This window comes from Solanum lycopersicum, chromosome 7 (assembly GCF_036512215.1).
Source record: "Solanum lycopersicum chromosome 7, SLM_r2.1".
In the NCBI taxonomy this organism is placed as follows: domain Eukaryota; kingdom Viridiplantae; phylum Streptophyta; class Magnoliopsida; order Solanales; family Solanaceae; genus Solanum; species Solanum lycopersicum.
Genome location: NC_090806.1, coordinates 55245694 through 55252845, shown reverse-complemented (window position 1 = coordinate 55252845; position 7152 = coordinate 55245694).

The window sequence follows — 7152 nt, the reverse complement described above, 5'->3', positions numbered from 1 at the left end:
GTAGTGGATACTTCAAAACTGAACATGCAAACTAAGAATGTAACAATTAATTTGATAATTATACAATAATAACTTAGGCATCTATATCTGAAGTATATCTAACCTAGCATTTGTAATTCAAAAACTTAAGAAGTACATAGTTAGGGTTCAAAATTCATGTGATAAACTGAATAATAACTTTATAATCTTATTTGGAACATATGTTTAACTAATTTGTGATGATCTGATGTAATTCTAGAAACACTAGGTTTAATCATGGTAAGAGAATCAAGAACTGACTGAAAACTAGGGATCTAATGGGTGAAGGAATCCACTAATAAAATCCCATGTGCTTGGTGATGAAATCCACGGAGAAATATTTAGATTTCCTGGCTTGAATTGATAGAACATTGTTGTGTTCTTGAACTAGGGTTCTTGACCTTTTTCTCCTTTCTTTCTTCTAATTTTTTAAGTTTTGATTTATGATTTTGACTTAGGTAAGTTATTTTTATGTTTCAAGGATTAAAATGACTAAAATCTGATGATTTAGGGTTAAAACGACATATATTAGGGTTTAAATGAAGTAGGAGATGACCAAAAGACCCGTGATATAATTGTTTGCGCACCAAACAACGACTTGGACTGACGGTCCATCATTCAATCGACGGTCCTTTATTTTGGCCTGTAGTTTGGGTCTACTTGATAGACCTTTATTAAAATGGGTATAACTTTTTATTTGGAGGTCTGATTTTAGCGAACTCGGTAACTATCGAAAGCTAATTCAATTATATGTCATTTCATAGGTCATGGGACACCTAATTCATTTAGTGATAGGATTTATGATCATTTGAAGTTGATCCAACAACATTTTCCCCCTAACTGGCTGCTAACCTTCACCTACAGACAGACCTCTGGACCGTAGATCAAACGACGGTTCATGATGGTCATCTGTAGTTTGTGTTGGAGGCTTGGTAAATGGGTTCGTGATGGTCATCTGTAGGTCTGTCCGTGGATTGACACTTAGTCAATTTTTCTTGGTTGAGTTTTGGGAGCTTCAGACTTAAACGATGGGTTCACAGTACGGGCTGTAGATCAGACTAACGTCTGTCGATGTCAACAGTTGATTACACTAGTACATTTCTGAAAATCTAATTTTTGGTTTGTTTTAGATACGGGGTGTTACATATTAGCAACCATCTCCATAGTATAATGAAAATTTCTATTGTTTTTTGGGATGTCCGTTATAAAAATTGCACTCAAAAGATGTTTTGGAAGAAACCTCGAGTCCTCTTTCTTTTTCGACCATAGGTACATATAAAAATCCAATTCATTTTTCTCTTTCAAATATGGCACTTAGGATACAAAATGACGTTTAGCTTTAAGGAATGAATTTCTTTTTTAAATATAAAGTGGAATTAAATGATTATGAATTTTATGGTCTATTACAATCCTCTATATAAAGGTATTAAGCTTTCGTTCACTCTCTGACAAACTAAGATCGAGTCAAACTATATAGTTCATGATAATAAATTTTCATTACCTGACATCACAAAAAACACAAGTTATGTTTGTTCAATTGTGACTTGTGAAGAAATGCTACATGTCCCCTGAATATGTGTGTTGTGTAATGCAAATTATACACCGTTTACGTGATCGAGAAGGTTATAACTCCAAATATGTAACACAAATATGTTGAACACAAACACATCTAATTAAACTAAGAAGATCCCATGTATTACATATTCAGGGAAAAAGGAGCACTATGCCAAAAAAAGACATACAATTAGAAATTTCTTTTAACATAGATTTTTACATAGGTCTGAACAATCCATTTAAAATTTATTCAACATGCGTTAGACTACATTTCTAGAATATAATTACAGCAATCTCATGTATATCATTTGTTTCACTGAGAGGGAATGATAGAATTAGAAAAAATCATTCTGCAATAAATGAGAGACAAAAGAGTAAATGGTACAAACATAATAGAAGAGAAATCTCAAGTCGTCTACAAAAAAATTACAATTCAGCCATATAATAAATAGTACAAAAGGTGATATACTAATACACAACCACCACTATTGTAAGACCTCAAAAATGACTTAGGTGAACTAGAGCCTGTTGGTCTTGATTTTCTAAGGTTCTACATAGGTCTATTATATGTTAATGAGGCATTGTCTAAGAGTTTAGGTGCATTGGAACTCAAACGTCAAGGGACAACTAAGACGTTTGACGACCAAGTCATATATGTCCCTCATATGTGGTTCTATGTATTTATGTGTGATTAATGAGTTTTTAAGGTTTTTACATGAGTTATTATGATTTATATAGGCAGTTTTTCAAGTTTCGTGATGTTTGGAGGTCAAACATCCAAGAACGTCCATGACATACGAATGATTTGCCTTAAAATGACCTTTTGTGTCTAAGCATGTTTTAACAAGTTTTACGCTTTCCTTTTGGATGAAATTCATGTGAGAGGTTATAAACTCATATATACAATCATGTTTGGGTTAAAAACGTCCGGTCTAACATCCCAAGACAGCCCAAGCCCAGTGGGTTAATCGACGCCCTGTTGGTAGGGTCTCGTCGATTGGGACTTTGTATTCGTAGTTAGGATACCATTTTTGAGTCTTTAAGCAGACCAAAGGAAGGACAGGACGGCCCATTTGTGGATAAGCGGTCCGTTGACTACCAACCGTTGGTGAGTTTGTCTCTGCGTGCAGGTTCATTTTAAGTTGAGGGATAAACATGTAATTTCACCCCACTTCCAAAGAGAAGTTTTGGAGGTTCCTAACGGGTCTTTTGGGTATTTTAAATTTGTACATAAGTCTTAAACACATTGAAGACTTCATTCTTCTAAATTATAACCCCAAATCCCTTAGAAATTCCCAAAGACTCCATTGAAGTCCAAAGTCAAAGAAGAGCTTTGTATAAAAAATTGAGTGAAGATTCTTCATAAAAGTGAATAATTATATTCATAAAGGTATGTATTTTTATCCTTGAAACTCTCTTCATAAAGGATCCCAAATCTAAAGATCTTTTCTAAACTTTTCAAAGTTTAATTGTCCAATTTAATCATTCTACCATGGTTTATTGCATTAATATTTTTTGAACATTCATTATGGATTAAACTCTTGTTGTATTGATGATTTTAACCTAAATTACCTATAAACCCATGATTTTGGATAAACCCTAGTTTTTGATTAAGTTATGGGTTACTTGATATTGACATAATGTTGGTGAATTATGGTGTAGATTTCTATGGGCTATCTAATGATATAATAATTGTATATAATTGATATATAGGTTGTATTAGATTTATGAATTTACATTTAATTGACCTAGTTTCATGAATATAGATATAATTATGTTGAATTATTGGTTATGGCCATGGGTAAGGGCCTTCTGATATAAAAATGGGTGATTTGGCATTGGATAGACGTGTTGAGGATTATGTTTTGGTAGGATGCCCTATTTACTTTATTTTGATGTTTGTTACACTTCAATTCTATTGTGATTTGTATGGTCCAGTTATGGTGGCGGTGTTATGTGTTTTACTTGAAAATTGATGTGGCCTTGTCGGCATTACAATATGCAATATAATGATCATGGCCTTGTAGGAACTACTTGAAGTAATGTGGATATCTGTTTAGTTGATTGTATGAAGTATGATGATATCTATCTACATGTTAGTCAATGTGAAGTCATATATGTATTCTTTTATGAATGTTAGTTAGGTGATCATGTTAGACTATGACTTTGACCTTGTGTGTATAGTCTTAGGGTTGACTCTTGGTTATTCATAATTTACTATATAAGTCTATGTTTTTCACATTGATGATGTTATGATAGTGTATTGGATGACTTGAAGATTATATGGTTATGTTTATGTGTTTCTAGAATGGCTTGTATTATGAGTTAAAGTGAAGTATGTGGTGTCTTGTCTTGGTTGACTTGGGTTCCTATTTGATGTATAAATGAATGTGACTAAGTCTTGCCTTGAATTAGTATGTTAAAGCTCTTAGTCTTGAATGTATGAATGACATGTGACCTTAAATAAAGTTAAGAGGGTCCTTTATGTGAAACCTTGAATGTAGTAGTAAGGTTATCAATGTTAAAGTCGTACATTGTAATGGTATCCTTCAAAGTAAAGGAATGACGGACTCAAGGTTAATTGTCTGGAACAGCATCACATAAATCCTCAGGAAATTCATCATGAGATTCTTGTCTCCATTGTGAGGTAGACCTAGTTGTCCTTTCTTTGAGGATAAATGTAATTAGGTTATGAACTTGTTATGGAACCATTTTATGTGAAACTTATGTGTAAATTACTCTATGAGAAAAAAGGCTAGCACCGAGTGAGTATGGTAAGGGAAGTAGTTTTAGTCAAAAACTGAGACTAGTATACAAAGTATGCCCTTCATGTTCGTTAACCATGTGCCTACATGGAATGTGTCAAAGTTCTACCAATATCAAGTAGAACAACCTCATTAGAGTAGGATAGAACTCTGGATTCCATGTCTTTCTATCATGGTCTTCGTCGTTAATTGGCTATTCTCATCATATGGAATACCTATTAGCATTAGAGAAGTTCTATGAAGTTTAGGTGGTGGTATGGAACGCTATCTAGGCATTGCACAATAGGCTTTGATATTTGGAGTTCCTAGGTCTTGTCAAAGACCATTACTTTAATGTCATTTATGTGATGTATGACTCTCTTAATGAACTAATGAACTAATGACTTATGTTATAAAAGTATGTATTGGATGAGTACCTAATCTAATGTGACTTAAGGATTCGCTAGATAAAGTGGAAGAGGGCTTAAGTGATGATCTATACATGTCTTATCTTTGGAAGTGTTGAGAATGACTCTAGTTAGGGATATGGTTGATTATGTGGACATGATCTAAGCCTTAGGTAATCTTATGTATTACTTAGGTAATCTTGAAGAGGTCAATCATGGACGTTATCTTCTTGATTTACTTAAGTAGGTCTTTTGTTAGCCTTTTGAGGGAGAGCTTCATATTATCTATTAGTTGATGCATTTATGTCTTGCAAGTGTGTATGTGACTCATTATAAGTAGTCTTGAGGATTATTTAAGCATGCCTAGAGAGGGTGTATGGGCGGTCTCTCTTCGTGTTACTTATGTGAGTCATAGGATAGCTTTAAGTGGGACGTTATATACTAGGCAATGTCTAAGGCGAAGATAATCAATTTCACTGTACTGTGAAGGGACTTCACTATTACAGTGAATGAGGTTACTATAAAGTGATCTCTAGAAGTTATGATGTTTGTTTAAATGTTATCTTACGTGTTTTTAAGTTGCTAAATGGTGTTCTTATGATTATAATATGATATTTATCTGAAAAGATGCATATTTCAAATAAATGTCTGTTTTCATGATTTTTATGCATTATGTCATACTTAGTACATGTGGTTGTACTAATCTATGTTTTAAAGTATCTCTATAGTTGTTGGTAGGTGAGGAGCATTTGGGAAGTGAAGACTTGGACCGTAGCATCGTTCAAGAGAAGTTGAAGTATGTCCTCATTTGAATCGAGGGCATATATGTCTTTTATGTTATCATTTGAAATATTGTAGTAAACTAAGTATTTTTAAATTTTGAAGTATGGGTCGTGTCCTAAGTATTCTTGTGTCTTGAGAGGATGAGATTGAGACTTAGTATTTCCTATGACTATATAAAAAAGATTTTTTAGACTATTATATGTTTTTGTGAAAAGTTTTACTTTTGTACTACTTTTCACAATGTTTATGTGATGAATGATATGTAAGGGCTTGTACGAGACCTATGAGTGGTCAAGTATGTTGGTTGCAATCCAAGATTGACCCTAACATCTATGGTGTGGTTTCGGGATGTGAATAGGTTGTTAAAGTAGTATTAGGAATCGGAAATTCTCATCAAGTACATCTAGTAGAGTGTTGACCATCGGTGTTAGTCGCGACACATGTATGGGCGAGAGGCTATAGGACGATAGAGTTTTCCTTATTTTCTACTCCTACGTCATGCGGTAGGGTAAAAATTTATAAGTACTCTTTTCCTATGGTTTTCCTTGTGTTTTTAGGAAGATGAATACGAGGCGACACCGGCTAGGAGAGTTGAGGAGAATGAGGTGAAACAAGAGATCCCTCCTCAAGTTAAGGAAGTTGAGCAACTTCCTCAGGTTCTCATGTTGATCAAGTCCCTAATGTGGAAAGAGGTCATGAGGTTCTGGAGGTTCACTCGGAGTTGAGTAATAGGGAGAATAAAGAGGCTTTGATTGCTTTAGCCCAATCCGTGACTACTCAAATAAATTTGAGTATGGTGTCTAGGGTGAATGTTGTGGAGAGCACTATGACGTCTAGATTGAGATATTTTGTGAGGATTAATCCTCCTATCTTTCATGGTTCTAAGTTGGGAGAGGATCCCCAAGAGTTTCTTGATGGAGTGTATAAGGTTTTGAGTGCTATAGGGTTACATTTATGTAAAAGGCATAGTTGTCTTCGTACCAATTGAGGGATGTTTCTCAAATATGGTACACTCAATGAAAGGATAATAGGTCGGAGTAGTCGGGTCCTATTGTGTTGGAAAAATTTATGAAAGTTTTTCTTGGTAAGTACTTTCCCTGTAAGAGAAGAGAAGTTAAGGTAGAGGAGTTTATCAATATCAAGCAAGATAATATGAATGTTGAGGAATACTCTTTGAAGTTCCCAATCTTATCCAGATATTCCCCTTCCCTTGTGTCTAATCCGAGGGATGAAATGAGTCATTTTGTGACGGGTGTGGCTGATCTAGTGAGGGAGGAATGTCGTATGCGATGCTACATGATGATATGACCCTAGCTAGAATCGAGGTGTATTCCCAATCAATTGATGAGTCTAAACTTAGGAGGATGGCTAGAAAATTGAAAAGTAGTAGTCTAGTGATCAAGGGCAACCTAGGTTCAAAAATAAGGCTCAAACTCAAGATGGACCCAGTCCTAAGGTGAAATTTGATAAAAGAGGTGGTTCTCAAAATGTCAAGCCTACATGTGTTAGTTGTGGCAAGAAACATTATGGTGAGTGTCTATTGGGTACCAGGAGTTTCTATGGTTGTGGTAAGGAAGGACACAAGGATAGAGATTGTCATATAATTGCTTCTAAAGGAAGAGAAGGTAAGCAAGTTGCTCCTAGTA